The sequence below is a fragment of the Eptesicus fuscus genome, chromosome 5 (genome assembly GCF_027574615.1).
Source record: "Eptesicus fuscus isolate TK198812 chromosome 5, DD_ASM_mEF_20220401, whole genome shotgun sequence".
Taxonomy (NCBI): domain Eukaryota; kingdom Metazoa; phylum Chordata; class Mammalia; order Chiroptera; family Vespertilionidae; genus Eptesicus; species Eptesicus fuscus.
The window spans coordinates 51,874,001-51,896,769 of record NC_072477.1 but is presented as its reverse complement, the minus strand read 5'-3'; positions in this window follow the sequence as shown (position 1 = coordinate 51,896,769).

Here is a 22,769-nt window from a genome sequence, read left to right as displayed (position 1 = left end):
AAATTAACCCAACCAAGATGGCGGTTAATTTGCATACATAGGCACCCTGAGCGGACCCCCTGTGACGGATCGCAGGGAGCTGGGGCCTGGTGCATGAGCGGACCCCCTGTGATCGATCGCAGGGAGCTGGGTGTCCGCTTCGGCCTGGTGCCGGAGCAGACCCCCTGCAATCAATCGCAGGGAGCTGGGGGTTGCTTTGGCCTGGTGCTTTAGGCTTTAGGCGTGGGAAGGGGCCAAGCCTATGATCAGAGGTGCCGGGGAAATCCCTTCCCAAGCCTAAAGCCTGGGGTGGAGGATTTAGGCTTGGGAAGGGGAAAATATCAATGGAAACATATCCTCAGGTGAGAATAAAAAGAAAAAGAAAGAAATGTCATATCCTATGAAAGACACACCTTGAAAATGCTTAAAGAAAGTTGTCATTTTTTCATGGTGAAGGGAATGGAGTCTGTGTTGATGAAAATACCTTGGCGGCTGTGGTGACTGGCAGTGGCTGCAGCAGTGGGGTGATGGGGCTGGTGCCTTCCCCTGATCAGTCCGGTTGCCTCAAGCAAAGGGAGGCCAGACTGAGGCTTAGGTCTGTTCCCAATGGGGAGCGGGCTTAAGCCATCCATAGGACATCCCCTGAGGGCTCCCAGTATGTGAGAGGGGGCAGGCTGGGCTGAGGGACCCCTCCCCTGTGCACAAATTTCGTGCACCGGGCCCCTAGTATAGTATAGTGCAATCACAATATACATTAACTCATAGTCTGCTCAATATGTTGTAAACATTTCCCCATATTAAATATTTTGCATTTTAGATAGCTGCAGACTGTTGCATTTTATGGGTGAACCATAACTTTTAAAATCAACTTAATGTTTGACAGTTTGATTATTAATTATAACTAAACAATGATGCTATCAACATCTTAAGAGATAATTACACATGTACAAAATGACTTATTTCCAGAAGATCTTTTTTGAGAAGTGAAATTGCTAGGTGAAAGGTAAGTTTTTGAGAATCTTGCTATATATATTATCACTCATCACAAAGATTGTGTCCTTTTACATTCCCACTAGCAATATATCAAACAACCAGAATTGAAAATTGCTGTTCAGAATCTGCAAATTGAATAGTTGCAGAAAAGGATACCTGTAAAATTGGTGTTTCTTTGATTACTTAATGAAGGTTGGGTATTTTTTTCATGTTTATTGACCATTTACTAGTATATACATTTTTGGGGGGCATTCTATATTCTATTATCTATATTCTCTTGGAGAATTTGTGATTTTGATTTGTTTATAAGTTCTTTATAAGTTAAGATGTCCATCTTTTGTTGTTATTGTTTTAGTCTATTATTTGCCTTTTAATACAGCCCATGGTGTTTTCAATGTAGAAGTTTTCTTTAGGATACCTTTGCAGATATGCTTGTGCTTGAGCATGCTTTCCCCACTCTAAAGGTGGATACATATTTATCCTTGTTTTCTTCTAGTACTTCTTAAAAATTTCACTTTTATACTTATCCTTTCAAAAGGAAATTTTTGATCCATCTCAAATTTATTTGGAGATATTGTATGAGGTGAGATTTAATTTTAATTTTTGCCAATAGTTGATCAATTGATTTAGTATAAACCACCATTTCCCCACTGATTTGTAATGCTGCCATAGAATAGCCATAGATGTCTTCAGTGTCTTGGACCTATTTTGTTTTCCCCACACTTTTCAATAATTATGACTTTAATTAGCATTAATATTTGGTAGTACAACTCCTTCATTCTTTAAAATTTTATAAAATATAGCTTTTTTAATTTTATAAAATTTTATAAACATAAAACAGATGTGCCTTTTAATGGATAAAGCAAACAGCTATGTAATCACAAACCAGATGCAGAAAAGCTACTGCCAGTACTCCAGAATCTCCCTGTGTGTCCCCTGTTACTCCCCATCTTCCCCCGCCCCCCAAATATAACTACTATCCTGACTTTAGGGTAATACTTCCCTCATCTTTAGAAAATGGTTTTACCAGTTATGTATGCAACTATTTAGTTTGTTTTGCTGACTTTTGACTTACAAAAATGGAGTCATAGTGTATATTGTATCTGGTGTCTTTCACTCAACATTGTTTATAAAATTCATGTCATGTGTAAGTGTGATTTATTCATTTTCATTGCTGTTTCATGTGCCATTCTGTTAATACCATTCTGTGGTAGTTACTTCTATGATCGTTTTAGTTTGGGCTATTAAAGGCAATGCTGTAATGAGTATCTTTGTGCACATAAATTTCTGTAGGATATTTACCTAGGAGCTGAAATAGAAGGTGTGCACATCTTTAACATTGACTATTCCCACCATGACCCATCCACCATGTATGATACTTCCAGTTCATCCACACTTGATATTGCCAGATTGTAATTTTAGCCAATATGTTTTTACAGTAGATATTTATTTTATTTTGCACCTCCCTATTTGGAATGGCATTGAACATCTTCATATGTTTATTGGCCACTGGATTTCTTTTAAAAAGTGCCCATCCAAGTCTTTCCTTCATCTTTCTGTTGTCTTTTTCTCATTGATTTGGAGAATGTATTCCTGATACTAATCATTATTTGGTTATATTTGTTGTAAATATCCTTATCCTCTCTGGATTACTTTTCATTCTCTTCATGGTGGTTTTGATGAACAGAAATTCTAAATTTTAATGGCAAGTCTATCAATCATTTAGTATCTTTTGTATCTTAAGAAATCATTGTTTATCCTGAAGTCATAAAAATATTCTCTTGCCATTTAAAATCTTTTTCATTGAAAAATGTTTCATAATTTTACCTTTCCCATTACGTCTTTGATTCTAATTGGAAATTATTTGTGGCTGTGTGAGGGAGTATCCTGCGTAGCCGCTTGTCCTGGCATCATGCAGTGCACTTCTGCGTATTAAGTGTATGTATATGTGTTATTTTCTGGGTTCTCTCTGTGATTCCATTAATCTATTTGTGTTAATATTTCACCACATTATTTATGGCAGCTCTATGATAAGGCTAGAGTAAAGCTTGCCATCCTATTTTTCAAAAGTGGATTGGGTATCTTTGACCTTTTGCATTTTCATATAAAATTTATTTTATTTTTTTACTTTTATTTAAAAAAATCTTTATTTTTGAAAGTATTACATATATCCTTTTCCCCCCTTGATCCTCTCCAGACTACACTGCCCCCCCACCCCAGGCCCCCACCACCCCACTGTCAGCATCCATAGGTTATGCATATATACATACAAGGTCTTTGGTTGATTACCTCCCACCCACCCACCCTCCGCCGCCTTCCCTCAGAGATGCTGCACTCTGTTCCATGTTTCCATGTCTCTGGAACCACTCCGTTCATCAGTTTATTTTGTTAATTAGATTCCATATATGAGTGAGATCATGTGATACTTGTCTTTCTCTGACTGACTTCACTTAGCATGGTACTCTCCAAGTCCCTCCATGCTGTCTCAAAGGGTAAGAGATTCTTTTTTACTGATGCATAATATTCCATGGTATAAATGTACCACAGCTCTTTTTATCCAGTTATCTAATGATGGACATTTGGGCTGTTTCCAGATCTTAGCTATTTTAAATTGTGCTGCTATGAACGTAGGGGTGCATACATTCTCTCTGATTGGTGTTTTGGGTTTCTTAGGATATATTCCTAGAAGTGGGATCACTGGGTCAAATGGCAGTTCCATATTTAATTTTTGAGGAAACTCCAAAGTGTTTTCTATGATAACTGCACCAATCTGCATTTCCACCAGCAGTGTACTAGGGTTCCCTTTTCTCCACATCCTCGCCAGCCCTTGTAATTTGTTGATTTGTTGATGATAGGTGTGAGGTGATACCTCATTGTTGTTTTAAATTTGCCTCTCTCTGATTATCAGTGATTTTGAGCATTTTTTTTCATATGTCTCTTGGCCATCTGTATGTCCACTTTAGAGAAGTGTCTATTTAGGTCCTTTGCCCATTTTTTTAAATTGGATTGTTTGTCTTCCTTTTGTTAAGTTGTATGAGTTCCTTATATATTTTAGATATTAACCCTTTATCAGATGTATCATTGCCAAATATGTTCTCCCATATAGTGGGCTTTCTTTTCATTTTGTTGATGGTTTATTTTGCTGTGCAGAAGCTTTTTATTTTGATGTAGTTCCATTTGTCTATTTTCTTCTTAGTTTACTTTGCCCTGGGAGATGTATCAGTAAACATATTGCTATGAGAGATGTCTGAGATTTTGCTGCCTATGGTGTCTTCTAGGATTTTTATGGTTTCCCGACTTACATTTTGGTTCTATATAAATTTTTGGAGTATTTATTCTATATCTGTGAAATATGCTGTTGGTATTTTAATAGGAATTGCATTGAATCTGTAGGTTGCCTTAGGCAATATGGACATTTTAATGATGTTGATTCTACTAATCCATGAACATGGTATATTCTTCCATTTGTTTATATCTTCTATCTCTTTTTCAATGCCCTGTAGTTTCCAGAGTACAAGTCTTTTACCTCCTTGGTTAAGTTTATTCCTAAGTATCTTAATTTTTTTTGTTGCATTGGTAAATGGGATTATTTGTTTAATTTCTCTTTCTGAGAATTCATTATTGGTGTATAAAAAAGCTATTAATTTTGGGGTGTTGATTTTGTATCCTACTACATTGTCAAATTTATTTATTAAATCTAGTAGTGTTTTGGTTGAGTCTTTAGGGTTTTCTATGTACAATATCATGTCATCCATGAATAATGAGAATTTTACTTCCTCCTTTCCAAGTTGAATGCCTTTTATTTCTTCTTCTTGTCTGATCACTGTGGCTAGGACTTCCAGTACCATGTTGAATAAGAGTAGTGAAAGTGGATATCCCTATCTTGTTCCTGTTGTTAGGGGAAATGGTTTTAGTTTTTGCCCAATGAGTATGATGTTTGCTGTAGGTTTGTCATATATGGCCTTTATCATGTTGAGATATGCTCCCGCTATTCCCACTTTGCTAAGAGGTTTTATAAAAAATGGGAGTTGGATTTTGTTGAGTACTTTTTCTGCACTATTGATATGATCATATGATTTTTGTCTTTCAATTTGTTTATGTGATGTATCACATTTATTGATTTGCGAATATTGTACCAGCTTTGCATCGCTGGAATAAATCCCACTTGGTCATGTTGTATGATCTTTTTAATATATTGCTGGATGCAATTTGCTAATATTTTATTGAGGATTTTAGTATCTATGTTCATCAGGGATAATTCTCCTTCTTTGTAGTGTCTTTACCTGGTTTTGGAATTAAGATAATGCTGGCCTCATATAAATCTTAGAATCAGCTTGACATGTTCTGTCATTAACTAACTTTTTATTCCTAAGATTCTATATTTTGAAGCTTTGGAGATTTGGAACCTTGCCAATTATAAACTAAATTACACTTATTCTTTCAACTAGGATGATTTTTTAATGTGTACAAGTTAAAAAGAAAAATCAGACCATAGTTTTAGTGTGTATATTTTGTAGTTTTAATTGAGAAGTATTTGCAAGTGAGAATTTTTTAAAAATGTCAAATGTAGGTTTAAAATGGGAAAATGGAGTGAATCTGCAATCATGAACTCTTACCTTCAATTTTGAAGTGGTTAGTTTAAGAGAAGGAAGTTAAGTGCTAAAGTTTGGGACTTAACCTGAACCGTGGAATATTGTAGGAGGATTAATCTCATTACATAATAGTCATCTGTAGTATAAAACTTTTAAAAACATGTTTTTTATTGATTCAAAGAGAGATAGAAACATCAATGATGAGGGAATCATTGATTGGCTGCCTCCTGCACACCCCCTACTGGGGAGGGATTGAGCTGCAACCCAGGGCATATGCCTTGACTGGAATTGAACTGTTGACGCTCAACCACTGAGCCACACAGGCTGGGCTAGGATAACACTTTTTCATAATCATAGGACCTGTCTCTAATCCACATCACATTCTCTGGGCATCCAAGAGCTTTGATTCAATGTGGAAGGTAAATAATTTGTAGAATTATCTCTATTTCCTGCAACTGGGTGTTGAGTTGATTTGCTCAAGGTTACTCAGAGTCAGCCAAGAATTTTGGGCACTGGATTGCATGGCCTTGCACATGAATACCACACATCAGGGTTGCATTTGAGCTTTAAAAAGTGCTCATGCTAGGCAAGAGCTCAGATTACTCACAGGGTATTTGTCATGTCTCTATGACTTACACTACAAAAGAACTTTATTTCTTCTGATAACACTTTGTATTTGAAATGATTTGTTTGTAACCATCTTAGACCATTTTGGGCACTGCTGGTATCTTCACTCTTCTCGTCTCACTTGGTAGTTGGCTGCATAAAACTTTTTGGAGAAGAGATGTCAGGAAAAGTGACATCAGGTATCAAAGGCTTTTATCCAGAGGACCAGGTGAAATCCAGCAGTTTGTTCTTTGCAGGTGTCATGAGTTTGGAACACTAAGAGAAAGTCAAGTTGTTAGGGAAGAAAAGATTTTGCCTCTGTACAGAGAAAGTTGAGAATGCTTGTGCTTAAATAAATAAAAGGATTATATATCCAGCTTTTATAGAGAGCATACAGAATCATCTAAGAAATATGGCAAATTGCATTATTGACTAGCTCCCTGACAGGGAGGAGAAACTTAAAGCTATTATTTTAATTTCTGGCTAAAGTGAGGAAGCTTTGATTCTGGGCCGATGAAATAAACCTAGTGTTGGATAATACTGAACTAGAGCCAGACCACAAATCAGAAGCGATTCTGAAAGCACAGCATAAAAGCCTGAACAATTAAAGATGATCTATTACTTCCCAGATGATTTTAGAAAACTTGGAATGAAAAAAAGGCGCAAAAGAGGGTAAGCCACTGAAATAGCATTAGATTATTAGATTTAGGATTTAAATGCCACTATTTCCTTTGAATCCGGTGGGAAGTTATGTACTCTCATGACTATTAAGTCTGTAAGATGAGGTCAGTGACCCCTTATCTAATGTATGGGGTATGTTTTGAGAGAACAAAATTTCAAAGTGTGGTCTTTATAGAACGCTTTGAGGTCTAAAAGAGAGTCTATATGAAAACCTTATTGTAACGATGGTAACAATTATGACTGGAAGTAGTTTAGGAGGCACCTTTTGGCATGCGAAGGAAAATGTTCTAAAATCACCACCATATGAAGCTTTTAATTTAGTGTTAAAATTAACTGAGAACAATAGAGACTCCCCGAGAAAGCTGTTTTGACAAGGGGAAATTAGGACATTACGCTAAAGACAGACCAAGCTTCGAATGGAAAAATTTCATATTATTAAGGCAAAAGAATGAGAGTTGTAAATCAAGGCCTTCCTCAAGCATGCTCCTTAAAAGATGGAAACTCAGCTTGGTGCTTATAAATTTTGTCTGAAAATATTGCTAGTAAATACATCGGTTCTCTTAATCAGTACCACGTATATGTGCATTGAGTCAAATAGCTCTTCTAGTGATTCTGTTATAAAAACAAAAGCCTATCTTCTATTGATTATTTAGATTTTTAATACAAATAGTTTTCATCCCCTTTGGCAGTATGATGACACAAAGCAGTAAATGTGTAGAGATTGTCTACTCGAGCATGTGTAGAGATGGCTTCCTAGCCCAGAGCAATGTGTGACTTAGGACGGGATTTCACATCTGTGGCCTCTCTTCTATGTGCCCGGTGAGATAGGTATTATTCCAGCATTTTCTGGAGAAGGAAATAGGGTCTTGTTCAAAGTCACACACTAGTGAGACCTGCCCTAAGTCAGGTGCCCTTTTCAATCCCCCATGCTGCCTTTCCTATTTGCCCCGTTTGCTTGAATTACAGACAGCCAGTGGCCTGGCTTTTGCTGGGGACTGGCAAGGATGGAGCCAGGGAAGAACCCTAGAGGGTGTCACCAAAGCTTTGCACCAAAGCTTGGCCCTCCCCTTTGGTCCTGACCGAAGTGCTATGACAGGTTATACCTTTCATAGATATTTTCTTTAATTTGATAAGAGACAACAGGGGGAAACAGAAGGCAAAAGCATGAAAACAGCCCAAGTTACAACCCTTCTCTAGCTGGCTCCCTCCAGGGCTAGCCTTGCCCCACAGGGCTGCCAGCACTCAGGCCCCAGCCTGACCAGCCGCTCAGACCACCACGTACTCCAAGGTAGCATTGGGCAAGTTACCCCACGTTCTAAGCCTCCTCATCTGAAAAGTGGGAACAAGAGTAGTATCTCATCTCAGGCTTGTTGTGGGGATGAGATGGTCCTAAGTTTTGCAACTGCTAGCTGCGATTCTTCCTGCTTCCCCCTGGCTCCCTGAGGAGGGTTCCATTCAACACCTGCCCACCCTGCACCCTCGGAATCACTGGTAGAAGGGAACGGAAGGGTCAGGTTGCCCACTGCAGTCCTTCCATGGGCATGGCTTTGCCCTTCAGTCCCCAGGAGGGACCTCATTTCACATGTCACAGAAGCAGCAGCATTCAGAGTGAGAACTAGACCCTCCTTTAGGAATGGGGCCTGTTCTGTCACATTGTGATTCCTAAGTTGGGGAGCCAGGGTGGGAAGGATTGGGTTATAAAAAGAGATCAGGTTTGAGGTGTGACAACATATGCATTAGATTTGGACTTGGACCTGTGGGGTCCTGCAGGAGATCTTGCAGACATGTGGTCTGGGCCGCCGGAAAGGCAAGCCTGACCCTTGGGAGGAGGCGGTTGAAGCCCCTAAGTTAGATGCCCAGGGAGAACAGAGCAGGAAGAGAAAGGACCGGGTCAGAACCATGCGAAGTATAAGAGAGTGGCAGGTGCAGGCCTGACATGCAGCAGTCTCACACTGGATCTGAATCCTGCCCTCACAGACCTGATAGAGCTGCCACATGCATAACTCATTCTTATTTAAAGTAGACAGAGTCAGGTGATTGAGACCACGGACCTCATTCCCAGGCATAGAGGCAAGGAAGACTCCACGAAGGAGGGCATTTGAACTAGGCTTTGAACCTTGAGGGGGATGTAGACTGGCAGGATCGGGAGATAATTAGACACAGCATCAGCAAAGGCAAGGAGGCAAGAAAACTCAGGACTCCTGGTTAATATCTGGCCAGAGGTACTCAGAGAGTAATGCAGAACTGGATTTGAATTCAAAAGCATTAAAAAAAAATATGTGAGCCAAACATTAAGGTTTAGGAAGACACTGAAATGCATACTGTTTTTGCAGACACTGAGTTGGAGAGTAGTGTGCAGGACATCTATTAGGGAGAGCTCCTCAAAGAAACACCTGTGGAAGGAAAGAGAAGGAGGCAGGATCAGGCCTCACTAAAGACCTCAGGTGGCCGCACAGGGAACCCAGGAGCTTCGATAGCCCTGCAGAGCAGTTTCCTCATGGGAGGTCTAGTGGGTTGGTTAGTGGCCCCCCAAAAGATGTGTCTGAGCCCTAATGCTTAATACCTGTGAATGGGACCTTATTTGCAAATGTAATTAAGTTAAAGATCTTAAGATGAGATCATCCTGCATTTAGGGTGAGCCAATGACCAGTGTCCTAAGAGAGAGGGGGATGTGACCCTCAGACACACAGGGAGAAAGCCATGCGAAGACAGAGGTGGAGATTGGAGTGATGCATCCGCAAGCCAAGGAATGCCAAGGAAGGCCTGCAGCACCAGGAACTAGGGGAGAGGTCTGGAATGAAATCTCTCTCAGGAACCAACCTGCTGCTGTCAGGCTTCCCACCTCCCGAACTGTGAGAGAATGAATTTCTGTTGTTTTAAGCTTTTTGTCAATTTGTGGTGATTTGTTATGGCAGCCCTAGAAACGAATACAGGAGGCCAGGCATTTTCACCACGTGCGATCCGTCATGGGATGTGGACTGTCCCTGAAGGGAAGCATCACCTTGGGTGAGCCAATCTGCAGAGGCCTGACAGCTGAGGGCCCTTGTCTGGCAGCCCTCCCAGCAGCCTGGGGAGTGTGTTCTTCATTTCTAAAGGGGATCTGGACAATGCACCACAGTAGTCACTTCTCTGTCCTCAGTTTCCCCACCTACAGAATAGGAATAATAATAAGACCCATCTCATAAGTTTGCTAGGAGACAAAACTAGATGATAATACCAGTAGCTAACATTTATCGAGCACTTACTGTATATAAGCCAGGCAGGCTTGTACATGAGTTCATACTTGTGTGTAAGCACCCAGTAAACAGTAGCTATTTCCATGCAGAGTGTACCCAAGGTCATACAGCCGCCAGAGACGGGATCAGAACCCAGATTTCCTCTCAGGCAAAAGGCCCCTGGTCTGTAACAGGCCCCCTCTCTGCATGTGCCCAGCCAGGTCTTTGCATGACACTGATAGTATTTTTATGCATGAAACAAAATGTGTGCTTGCCAAAAGAAATGTTACTTTGCCTTGTTATTTGAAGGGAAGAGCTTTGAGTTGTCTGAAATTCAGTCACACACTCTCACGCTGACTCTGTGTGACCAGAGACATTAATTTGCAAGACAGGCTGGGGCAGGAGGGGCAGCTGGGGCTGGGCACAGGTCCCTGCTGCCTACAGCTAATTGGCTCCGCAGGCCTCACATCCCAGCATCTGCTGACATGGCATTCCTGAGACGTGGGGAGAGGCCAGACACTATCGTTTTAAAGAGGACAAAGTGAAGGACAGCGAGATTAGCCGATTTGCCCTCTTAATTATGTGGTGAGCTAGAGATGGAGCCAAGAATTGAATCCAGATTTCTCAAGTCCCAGATGGGTTTTTTCATCAGGAGGTCTTGCCACATTCCTTGCCTTGGAACTGCCCCCTCTCTGGATCCCAGAAACATACCTGGGTTGAGTTCAGGGCTGTGTGTCTCCGTTACTGCTCCCTTCACATTACACTGATTCTTAGAGAAAAAAAAAAAAAAAAAGCCCTTACCCTTAAAAAGGGTCACTTAGTTGAGAATAGCATAGATGATGTACAGATTTCTTAAATGCTCTTCACCACATCTATTTTTCAGGAATGTTGGCTCTGCACATTCAACGCCCAAGCAGAAGGGCGTGGGCCCATGCATGTCTTTCCAGAAGAATTTGCATACAGAAGCATTGCACACATAATTAACGTTAAAGGGAGTTTTCTCCTCCATTAAAAAAAAAAATCTGAGATAAAATTCATGTTGCTACAACCAGAGACTAGGAAGAGACAGTGGCCATCCAGAAATTCCTATATGCATCCCTCTCCACCTAGAGATCACTTTACTACCACTAGGGGGCTGGATCTGAAGTGTACACTTAAAAATGTTGTTTGAGTATAGCCAGTACCCATGTCCAGATTTTCAGGCAAAGTTAGTTTCCCAACAAGGTAATTTGCCACAGATGACAGTTACCGTTGACTTTAGACACATTAGGTATGTATCTCTGTTATATGCCCCTCCCCCAACAAAAGTCCGTATTTTGAAAGTATGGACAACGCAAGAACCAAAACCAGCTTGTTAATTTTGATCTAACTGGCTCTGGTGACTCTTGTGAAATCACCAGGGCGAGTGCCATCCCGTGAAGCCACTTGGCGATCATTCTGCCTGGCTTCTGTCCGTTCCTCTGTCCCAGGCTGATCTTCCTTGGAAACAGACACGGTTTCCTCTTTCAGTCTTCTGGTTCTGGTGAGTAGAGGGGTGTTCAGTCATTCTTTCTTTCAAAGAGCTATGATGTTCTTTAAGACAATAAACAGCTAGTCGGCTTGTTCCATTGGTCATTCATTCATTCAGCTGATGTTTACTAACACCTATTATATAACAGGCACTGAGAGACTGTAGGGCTGACAGTCTAGTGGAGAATACTAATAATGACAAATGTGGGAAGTGTGATGGAAGGATATTGTGGGAGTAAACCTGAATTTTAATCACCCACCCCCAAGTGTTAACTGCTCCCTTCACTCTCTTCCACTCAAAGGGGACCACATCTTGCTAAAATTATTACAGAGCATCACCAGGTAATGCTACATTATCTCAAGTATTGGGTTTAAAAGGGCATTCCCTTTGGGCTTCACTTGGAGAAAAAATAAATATATTAGCAAAAGAGCAATCAAAGTGCCCTGAAGAAGGGATGGGGAAGGTGGGGAGAGGGGAAGAGTAGAGAGTTTCTGCTTTGCTAGTAACACATTTGAGTGTGTGGCCACGTCACTTAACTTCGGGGGATTTAAATAGTCCATTTTCTAAAATGGCATTGGACCTGGTCAGCATCTCCCAAAATGTGTGTCTTAAAACAGAAATCCTGAGAAAAATGGAATTTGCAGGTAAAATAAGTTGGGGAAATGTGGCATAATCTCTGCCCCCCTTCACTCTCTGTCCCATGGGAATTCAAAATCACCTTAGTATATTAAAGGTTTTGATGGGCCCTAGAGTAAAAAGCCCGTTTAACTTTATTTAACTCAGCATTTCCCAGATGGATTTGCCTCGAGATCCAATTTTATGTACTACCTATTAATATAGAAATGTTAGACTAGATGTTCATTGAAAAGCCAATAAACATTTATTGAGCGCCTACTTTGTGCTAGGAAGTTACCTCTTGGGCTGTATTACGTCAGTTTATGAATCTTATGATCTAATCAAATGACCAGTGGAGATGGAGATTTTTTTTTCTGCAGATAACATCTTATAACTAATCTGTTCCCCATTCCCAGGAGTGCCTTCCTTCCACAGGGCACTGTTTAGGATCATTAGTGGTTTTGCACATTAGTGCCAATTTCTCCCTTCACATTGTATTGGAGTTCAAATCAGATTTAATTCTTTTACATTAATACAGTGAACAGCAGAGGGTAAGTAGTGTTAAGCGGGTGCTGGTCTTAACTGCCCATCGGATCCCAGCCCAGAGGACTGAACCGGCCTTCAGATGCACAAGACTTTAGGGAATGTTCACACAAACTTCATTTACTTATGCCTCCTTCCTTTGGGTGCTGGGTGCTTTAATAATTTGGGCAAAACTCGGTTAGTTTTGGAAAGAAGGAACTTTTAGTACAGGTTTCGTTTGTACAGCTGATTCTCAATAAAATCCTCATCTGGTTGGCTCAGAAATCTACTCCTTTTGTCTTTTGGCACCTTCACACACGGGAAAGGGCATCAGACGTCTTTAAAATGTTCTCCCTGTTGTCTTGTTCTGCAGAAACTTTAGGAAGTGAGTTTTGACAGAGAGCCTGGTTTCCTTTATTTTAAAATCATATTACTTTAGATTTTCAGGGGGGGAGGGGAGGGGAAGGGAGGGTAACTGAGAGTGAGAGAGAGGAAGGAGTGAACTGGGCTCATAGTGAGAAATTCCATTACTTGTTCTAACTTGGCCTTATCTAACAGAAAAAAAGTATAGGCAGGAAGTTAGAATCTGCAAGTTAGGCATTCTAAAATCTGGATTCTGTGTTCTTTTTTTTTAATTATTCTCTGAAATTGATTCTATGCTGCTGATTGCAATGCCTAAGTGATAGCTGCTGATAAATATTATCTTTGTGGAGAGGTAGGGCATCATCATATGTCAAGTCTGCAGACTAATTTTTAATGCAAGCCCAGCAGATTTTTGTGGATATGGGCCAGGAATTTTAATGAAAGAAAACATCAAAGATGCAGAAGAAATGAGAATATTAGTCAAGGAAGATACACAGAGATGCTCTCTGATAACCCCTGTTATTGACATTAGAACTCTGTGGGAGCAACTTAAATAAACATCTGGACACCGAGTTTAGACATTTTCAGTGACAAACCCCAGACAGATCTTTTCGACTTGCAATAATAAATATTTCAGAGGCTATATGAATCAACCGAAAATCCTGTTTTCAATTATTCTCGTTTTATAAATAGAGCATAGTTAATTATTCAAGTATAGAATTTCTTTTGAAGATTAGGTGAATTTTATATTTCCTTTGTCCATGTTATACTTCAGTTTTATTATTCATATCAAATTTATGTCTGTGTGTTCAAAAATAATATAGTTGGCTTGCCAGATACTATTAAATCAGAATCCAGCTGAGCTTGATTTTTTTATTGTTTTATTTTCAGCAAAGACTCTTTTACAGCCCCCAGCACTGCTGTTCCCTGAGCTTGTTCAGCATGGCCAGCCCCAGTGAAGGACACCAGTGGTAATAAAAGGGGAAGACGGACTCCTAGGTCTTCTTACCAAATTTATTTGATTGTTTGGAGTCATGTGCCCCTTGGTTAGTCAGGAAGGAACCAGAAGGATAGCGTGCTGCTCTCATGAAGAGAGCCAGACTTTTGAAAAACTTGACTGAAGTAAAACTAGCTGTGGAGTTGGGGGCAAAGCTCCGTCGATGGTCCTGTTGCTTGCTCTTATACATTTTATAATACAAATACAAGCTTTCCCCTAAAAGTTGAAAATAAAAAAAGAGAGATGTGATGAATTGCATGTATTACCTCCAGAGAGCCTACACTCTCATCCATTAAAAGTTAGCATGACTATGACCCCCAATGACTATGACCCCCTCTGGGGGGCCGTCTTGGTTAGCGGTTGGCTTAATACCTACTGGGAGCTTGTTACATGGTGCTAACCGCGTGTCCTTTGTGAAATAGGCAGGTACAGATTTGTTCCTCCCCACCCTGACCAGACTGCAAACTCGTGGACTGGGACTAGCCACCTCACCAGAGGGTTGGACACAGAGGATGTCCTTTTTTTTTTTTTTTTTTTTTTTTTACCTCAGTATCCATTTTTTTTTAATTATTATTTTTTTTAAATTACTTTATTGATTAAGGTATCACATATTTGTCATCAACCCCCTCCCCCCCGTTCCCTTCCCAATCCCCCCCACACGCAAGCCCCCCCGCCCCCCTGTTGTCCGTGATCATTGGTTAGGCTCATAGATCCTAGGTTGTTGGAGGAACCAAGATGGCGGCATAGTTAAACAACTAATCTGCTGCCTCACACAACAATTTCAAAAATACAACTAAAAGACAAAACGTCTACCACCCAGAACCATGGGAAAGCTGGCTGAGTGGAAGATTTACAACTAAGAAGAGAAAGGAACACAATCGCTGAAAAGCTGAGGTACGGAGGCACGCGAATCGGGCCGGCGGCGGGCAGCTGGGTGCGCGGCTTTTCTTCAACCCGCAGGGAGACAAGCTCCCGATGACTCTGAAATCCAGTTTCTGGGGACACTCGGGGGACCCAGGCACCTACGGGGAGAAGCTGGACTCTCGGCCATCGGGTCGGAAAGTGAGAGTGTCTTTTTTGCAGTGGTGCGCCCAGAAATCATTGTTTACTGCGCTGGAGTGCAGGGCGCAGGGACTTGGAAACGTGGAAAGGCAGAGACAGCTGACGGCAGCCATCGCCGTTGGCCACGCCCCAGCCTAGTGATGCCCTGAGACCCCGCCCCGCCCTGAGACCCCGCTCCGCACATTCTAAAAACCCGTCCAGGCTCCACACAGCGGCTTTTGCATATAAATGGCCTGTTCTGTGGCAGCTTAACCAAAATTAACTACAGCTCCAGTCAGACTGCTCCAAATCCGCCCAAGCAAAGGAGGAGAAAACTAGCCCTTGCTGTAGCTCCTGCTGGGGGACACACAGTACACAAGGGTACACCAAGAGTGTCCACCTCAGGTAACTGGGAGGCTGACCCGTTGAACCAATAGGACACCTAGTACACAAAGCTACCCTACCAACTTAGGGAAGCAGAGAATATGAGAAGGCAAGGAAACAGATCACAAACCAAAGAAATGGAGGAGAACAAGCGACTGGACATAGAGTTCAAAACCACGGTTATAAGGTTTTTCAAGAATTTCATGGAAAAGGCCGATAAATTCCATGAGGACCAACTAGAAATTAAACATACACTGACTGAGATAAAAAATATTATACAGAGACCCAAAAGCAGACTAGAGGATTGCAAGAATCAACTCAAAGATTTGGAATACAAAGAGGCCAAGGACACTCCTCCAGAGAAGCATGAAGAGAAGAGAATTCAGAAAGTTGAAGATAGTGTAAGAAGTCTCTGGGACAACTTCAAGCGAACCAACATCAGAATTATGGGGGTACCAGAAGAAGAGAGAGAGCAAGATGCTGAAAACCTATTTGAAGAAATAATGAACGAAAACTTCCCCCACCTGATGAAAGAAATAGACTTACAAGTCCAGGAAGTGCACAGAACCCCAAACAAAAGGAATCCAAAGAGGACCACACCAAGACACATCATAATTAAAATGCCAAGAGCAAAAGACAAAGAGAGAATCTTACAAGCAGCAAGAGAAAAACAGTTAGTTACCTACAAGGGAGCTCCCATACGATTATCAGCTAATTTCTCAACAGAAACCATGCAGGCCAGACGGGAGTGGCAAGAAATATTCAAAGTGATGAATAGCAGGAACCTACAACCAAGACTACTCTACCCAGCAAAGTTATCATTCAGAATTGAAGGGCAGATAAAGAGCTTCACAGATAAGAAAAAGCTAAAGGAGTTCATCACCACCAAACCAGCATTATATGAAATGCTGAAAGGTATTCTTTAAAAAGAGGAAAAAGAAGAAGAAAGATAAAAATTATGAACAACAAATACATATCTATCAACAAGTGAATCTAAAAGTCAAGTGAATTAAAAATCTGAGGAATAGAATAAACTGGTGAACTTAATAGAATCAGGCATAGAATGGGAGTGGATTGATAATTCTCAGGGGGAAAGGGGTGTCTGTGTGGGGAGTATGGGAAGAGACTGGACAAAAATCATACACCTATGGATAAGGACAGTGGAGGGCGGGGGGGGAGGTAAGGGCAGAGGGGGGGTAGGAACTGGGTGGTGGGGAGATATGTGGGGAAAAAGGAGAAACAATTGTAACCTGAACAATAAAGATTCATTAACCCAGTGGGGGGAAAAAAAAAAAAAAAAAAGAGATCCTAGTTTTCTTCTAGTGATTTTGGAAGGAGGAAGTTTTACGCAAACTACAATGTCTCCATTTGTCCAGTTTTAGATCTAGCACGTGATTATTGTAGTCAATATTCCTTGAGCTCTTTGTATTCAATACAAAGTGCTATATCAGGAGCTACATTTAAGAAATGCATGCATATAACATAAAAAGTCACATAGAACTAGAAGGTTTATAATGAAAAACAGCTATTTCCTCCCCAACCCCATCCTATCTCTAAAGCAGTTACTTTAGTTGTTTCTCAGTTATTTGCCTCTAGATTTCTGAATAACATGATTATGGTGCATTTGTTCAGTTTTCCAAATAGACATTATCTACTGATTGAAGTGTGTGGTTTAGCCTCAGTCCCCCACCCACCTCTCCCATTTCTGCCCCTCTCAGGCTCCCAATTTTTTATTAAATATTCAGTGTCTACATTACAATGACTATAAACAATATTTCCTATTATTACATGCCCTTCTCTCTATGACTTCAGTTTGCTTTGGGATTCATAATCACACATGTGCCCAGAAAAGGGAGTCTCAGGTTTTCTGACAGAAACCTAAAACTCCTCTCCATATTGCTAAACAAATCAAATAAGCATCAGTTCTCATTTACCTGGAGTCTTCCTTGCTAGAGCCCCTGCCTGCTCCACTGCTGACTGGTCTCTTGGTCTGCCACACACTGTCTTCCCTGAGACTTCCCTTCACTCTCATCCTGGAATTCCCTTCACCTCACTTTTGCACATAATATGTTTGCTGGATCCTGCATCTTTGTCTTTCTTGATTTCCTCTCAACTTTTGATTGCACACATCATCCATCAATTATGGAAGTGGCAAAGAGGCAGCATAGGAAATAAATTTTGGAGCCTTTGCCTGTCTGATGGTTTTATTTTTACCCCTACTCTTGATTCATAGTTTGGCTGGGTATAGAATTCTAAATAGGAAATCATTTTCTCTTAGGATTTGAAGGCATTAATGACTCTGTCTTTTAGCTGCTGAGAAATTTAATGGCATTCTAATCCAAAATCCTTTGTGTGTGTGACTTCTCTCTCTCTCTCTCTCTCTCTCTCTCTCACATCTCTCTCTCTCTCTCTCTTATTATTATTATTCTTATTATTATTATTATTCATAGGATATTGAAATTTCATGATGATGTACTTTGGTATTTGCCCTTTTATTTGTGTGGAGGTGTGGAGTGGTTTGCTGCTGGTTGGATTTGTTCAATCTAGAAAAGTGTTTCTTGATTCCTGGGAAATTTTCTGGTATTAGTTATTTGATAATTTACTCATTTCTGTATTTTTGTATTCTCATGCAGAAACTTCTATTAGTCAGATATTAGATCTTCTGGATGATTATTGTTATATTGATATTTCTATTCATTATAGTTTTCTTTTTTGTTTTATTCTACTCCTTGAATTATCTGTTTCTTTCAAGTGCTTTTTTCCCCCCTATTTGCTTTTGGTCTCTTGATCATGTTAGAGGCTTTCTTCTGATCTTTTCTAGCCTTGCTGTCTAGTGAGTTACTAAAAAATTGTGGGGAGGATGTGTGAGCCTAGAGTGATGGGAACACCCAGCCTTTCTTTGGGAGATCCCCAAATGTCAGCAACTGTCCATCTTTCTCTCATGCTGGCCAGGTTCTTCAGAAAGTCTCCTGCCTTGGGGGTGTGCCCTAGTGTCAGGCACTCAGGGTAGAGTCCCGGGGCTCTCCCCATTCAGCCGGCAGTCTTTCACTCCATCCCCTTATTGTTAATGAATTGCCTCACCCACACCTTCACTGTGCATCCTTGAGTGTCCTCGAGTCTCTGGTGTCTCTTTCTAGAGGGGCCGCCACCAGGTGCAGGGATTCGAGGAGGGGTCTGGGGCCTGTCCACTCCCTTTGCACACCATCAGCAAATCCTGCAGTTTTTAGCCCATCTTTCAGAGAAGTCCACTGCCTCCATTTCTGAGCCAGTGTGGGGTTCAGTGTTGTAAACTGGCTCATTCTTTATCGCTTTCTCTCCGCCTGTAGACAGTTACATATCAGCTTTCTCTACTCAAGTATGTGGGTAAGTGCATGCGTTGGTATAATTTTTATTCTTCTACTAGGAGGGCTTCAGAACAGGGTGGATTTAAATGCATGCACTCAATCTGCAGTATTTAACTGGAAGTCTTAAGCAATCTCTTCAATGACCTTATAATGTAGGAATTATTATTATCCCCGGTTTACAGTTGGTGACATAGGCATAGTTTAGGTTACACAGTCAGGAAGTGATAGAGGCTGATCTTAAACCCAGCTCTGTCTGACCCTCTGCCTCAGAGGTCTGGGCTTGGTGGTCTTTAAAGCAGTGGTTCTCAACCCTGTTTGACATGAGAACCACCCAGGGAGCTTTAAAAAATGCTAATACCTAGGCCATGCTGAAACCAATTAAACCAGAGGGTGGACTCGAGCACTTACGGTTTTTAACAGCTCCCACGGGAGATGCTAATGTGCATCCTGGACTGAGAACCGCTGCTCTGAATCCTCCGTCAGGCCTGGATTCTTTCTCCCACATTCCTTTTAGAGCAGAGGACCACCCTGTCCACCTTGCACCAGTTCCATTCAGGGAGGGTTGCTAGGTTTAGCTAATAAAAATACAGGACACTCAGTTAAATTGGAATTTCAGATAAAAAACAAATACGGATTTTAGCCTAATGTCCCAAATTTATTTGTTGATTCTTTGAAATTCAGATTTAATGGAGTGCCCCACATTTCATCTGGCAATCCTATATTCAGAGCCGCATTTTGAGGCTCGTAGAACATTTCATCTGGAAGCAGCCTGCCCCAGGCCCCGCATTGCCAATCCCTGTAGTAGAAGCCAGTGGATGGGCAGAACCGAAGTCCCACCTCCCCATGCCACCTTCTCCCCTTATAAATAGCACATTCATATTTCTCAATGCCAGCTTCAATACCACCTCCTCCAAATACATCTTCCTTGCCTTTTTCTCAGTGTCCCCACAGCATTTTGTCTGGGAATAATGAACAGGTCAGAGTCATTGACTTCATGCACATGTTGTCAGATGTTGCATGGCCGCCTCCTCGATTTGACTGAAATCCTCTCTAGGGCTGAGACCTTGTCTTGTTCACCCTCTAGTCCTTTCAGCCTTTGTGTCCAGGGTGTGGGAGTCGGGTCTGGAGGCACTTAGGAACCAGTTGTGGAGAAGTTGTCTTCTTCAAAGTTAGAGACACCCCCTCTTAGGCTGTCCCTTACTTTGGCGAATCTATTCCTGGCTTGCCAGGCACTAGATCCTATGATTTAAGGAGGCACTCACTTCCAGTGTTGTGCAAGTACCAACACTGTACTTGTATGACACTGGGAGTGAGTGCTTCCTTAAATTTTACACCCCAGTGCCTTGCTTGCCTCACCCTAGTCTGGCCCTGTCTCCTGGGGAAAGAGCAAAGGAAAACAGGCCTGGAGTGGCTCAAGTAGCCGGGTGTGTAGCTCACCCCTGTATTTATTCTGCGTCCCTTGGCCTCAGCCAGAGCATGCGGATGCTGAGGTCCCTGCCTACGGTCTGTGGTTCCACCAGCTCATTGCTACCACATGAGAGCAGGTGTGCGAAGCACACACTCTGGGTACCCAGAAGAGTCTCCCATACTTCTGAAGTCTGCAGACAAATATTTAGGGTATATGTAGTAAAAATGAGAGTCAGTTCCTGTCCTCAAGGAGTTTATGGTGTGTGTCTTAAATTAAAAATATATAACTCTCTGTTAATAAAAAATATATTCTTCCAAAAAGAAAAAAGAATCTCAAAACCTTCTGCATTATCTTTAGCAGAACTAGGGTCTTGGATGCCATTAACTGGCTGTGTTATTCTAGAAGTCACTTAACCTCACGGACCTTGGTTTCTTTATTTGTAAGATGATGGGGGATCAGATGAGACAATCTCTAAGTCCCATCTGTATTTTTAAAAGTTCTCGAGTTCTCTTATCTTAGTAAGTCATTGTCTACTAAACTGGCACTTATCCGCTACCAAGCGACAAAAATATTTCAACTTTGGATAGCTTTTTTGATTTATCCCTTGTTTTAATCTAGTTCCATATCCTGGCATACTGCTTTGTCTAAAACCTGTATTTTAATTTTTTAAATGCAATTTGTCCTTTATAACTCTTTTTCATGTCCCATAAAAATGATGGATAGGGGAAGGTAGATAAAGCTACAGATCAATCTTAGATTCTGATAATCTAATAAATGCTTTGAGCACCAATCTTGCAGTTTATGACCTCTTGCCAATTGATTTATGGCCTTGTAGTAAATTTTCTCTCCCACTTATCCAATATTTATTGGAACATCTTGTTCTTAACAGACAAAGTACTGTATAAAACATCTGTCAAAACAAAAGGCAATTCAATTAAATATCTTTTACTTCCAAATCTACTTCTCCGGTTCTCTCCAGCATCCAGATTGCAAAACAACAAGTCATGTTAGGTACAACCATTGAGCAAGGTTTTAGGAACATAAAATGTACTTGAAAAATAATTAAAACAAAATGTGGAAGAAATGAACAATCCCTATTTTCTCCACATCGATGCTGCGTACCCAGGTCCTCCCAGTCTCTTCATTAGCAATGGCTCTGCTACTCATTCCCCCCAGAGACCCCACAGTTGGAAAGATTTTCTTTAGAAACCAACTTTATGTAAACCTGGTACGAACCAGCTTAGTTATTAACCTGGAGATAGATCAACCTCCAACTCCCCTGGTTGGTCTGTGATAACCCACATTCACAGAGTTGATATAATTTCAGCCAAAAACAAAGGAAAAGAAACGTATCTACAATTTCTCTAAGCCTTTTGAAAAATGGAAATAGTATCAGGGTTTCTCTCTTCTACTCTCTTTGAATGGCCCACGAAGTAAGTTTAAAATGAGAGATTTTCACTCTGTGGGATCCTCTTTTTCTACTATTAAGTTTATTGGGTGGGGGTGGGGCGGTGAGAGCCTAACTCTCCAAGAATTGCAGTCCGGAGAGGGGACCGGGGCTCTTTGCACAGAGATTCACACATCTGCACTTGTAATGTTTCCTCTGCGGAAGGGCCAGAGGTGCTCCGATCAGTGTTCTGGAGCCTCTTTTTGACCTGCCAGGCCCCGAGCTCCGCTCTGAGGACAGTTTCTGGATGGTTTGTGTATGTGGCTTAGTGAGCCCTGAGTCGCAACGTCTCCATCGTTTAAATTTCTCCGGAATTCAAGGTTCCAATTTTGTGGTTGCTGTTGCTAAATGCTCCCCAAATGTAACACGATTGATGACATATTGAAAGCATATGCATGTTTACCTCGGTATTGTCATTTCCTATAACACCAGGAATTACATGTGAAGCGCAGGGAGGAGGGGTGTGAGTGACGAGCAGCAGCAAAGGCCAAATGTATCCCTGGAGAGGACTTCCTAGTGGTTTTGGTGTTAAGAGTTGAAACCTGAAATATATTCTCATCTTAAGGGGGGAAAAGCATCTGTTGATGTACATCAGTGGTACCTGAGCCGTTTTCTTTCCCACCCTGAATCTTAGGAAGTTTTGGAAACGATAGTAACAGTACACTTTCATATGAACTGTCATAGTAGTGGCTGTTTTTCCTTTGTGCTGAACTCTTCAATCATGCGATTCCTATATTCAGAGGAAGGAAGGATAGAATAGAGAACTCTAACTGACAGAATCGAAAACTTGCTTCCCAGGTCTCTGACAGAAGGTGCTGACAGCCAAAGGGAAAAGGGGGGGGGAGGGGTGGGCGCGGAAATACAAGTTAAAATAATATAGGAGTGGCCTGGCCGCTGTGGCTCAGTGGTTGAGTCTCGACCTATGAACCAGGAGGTCACGGTTTGATTCCCAGTCAGGGCACATGCCCGATCAATGATTCCCTCTCATCATTGATGCTTCTATTTCTCTCTTCCTTTCCCTTCCTCTCTGAAATCAATTAAAATATATTAAAAATATATTTTAGGAGCAGAA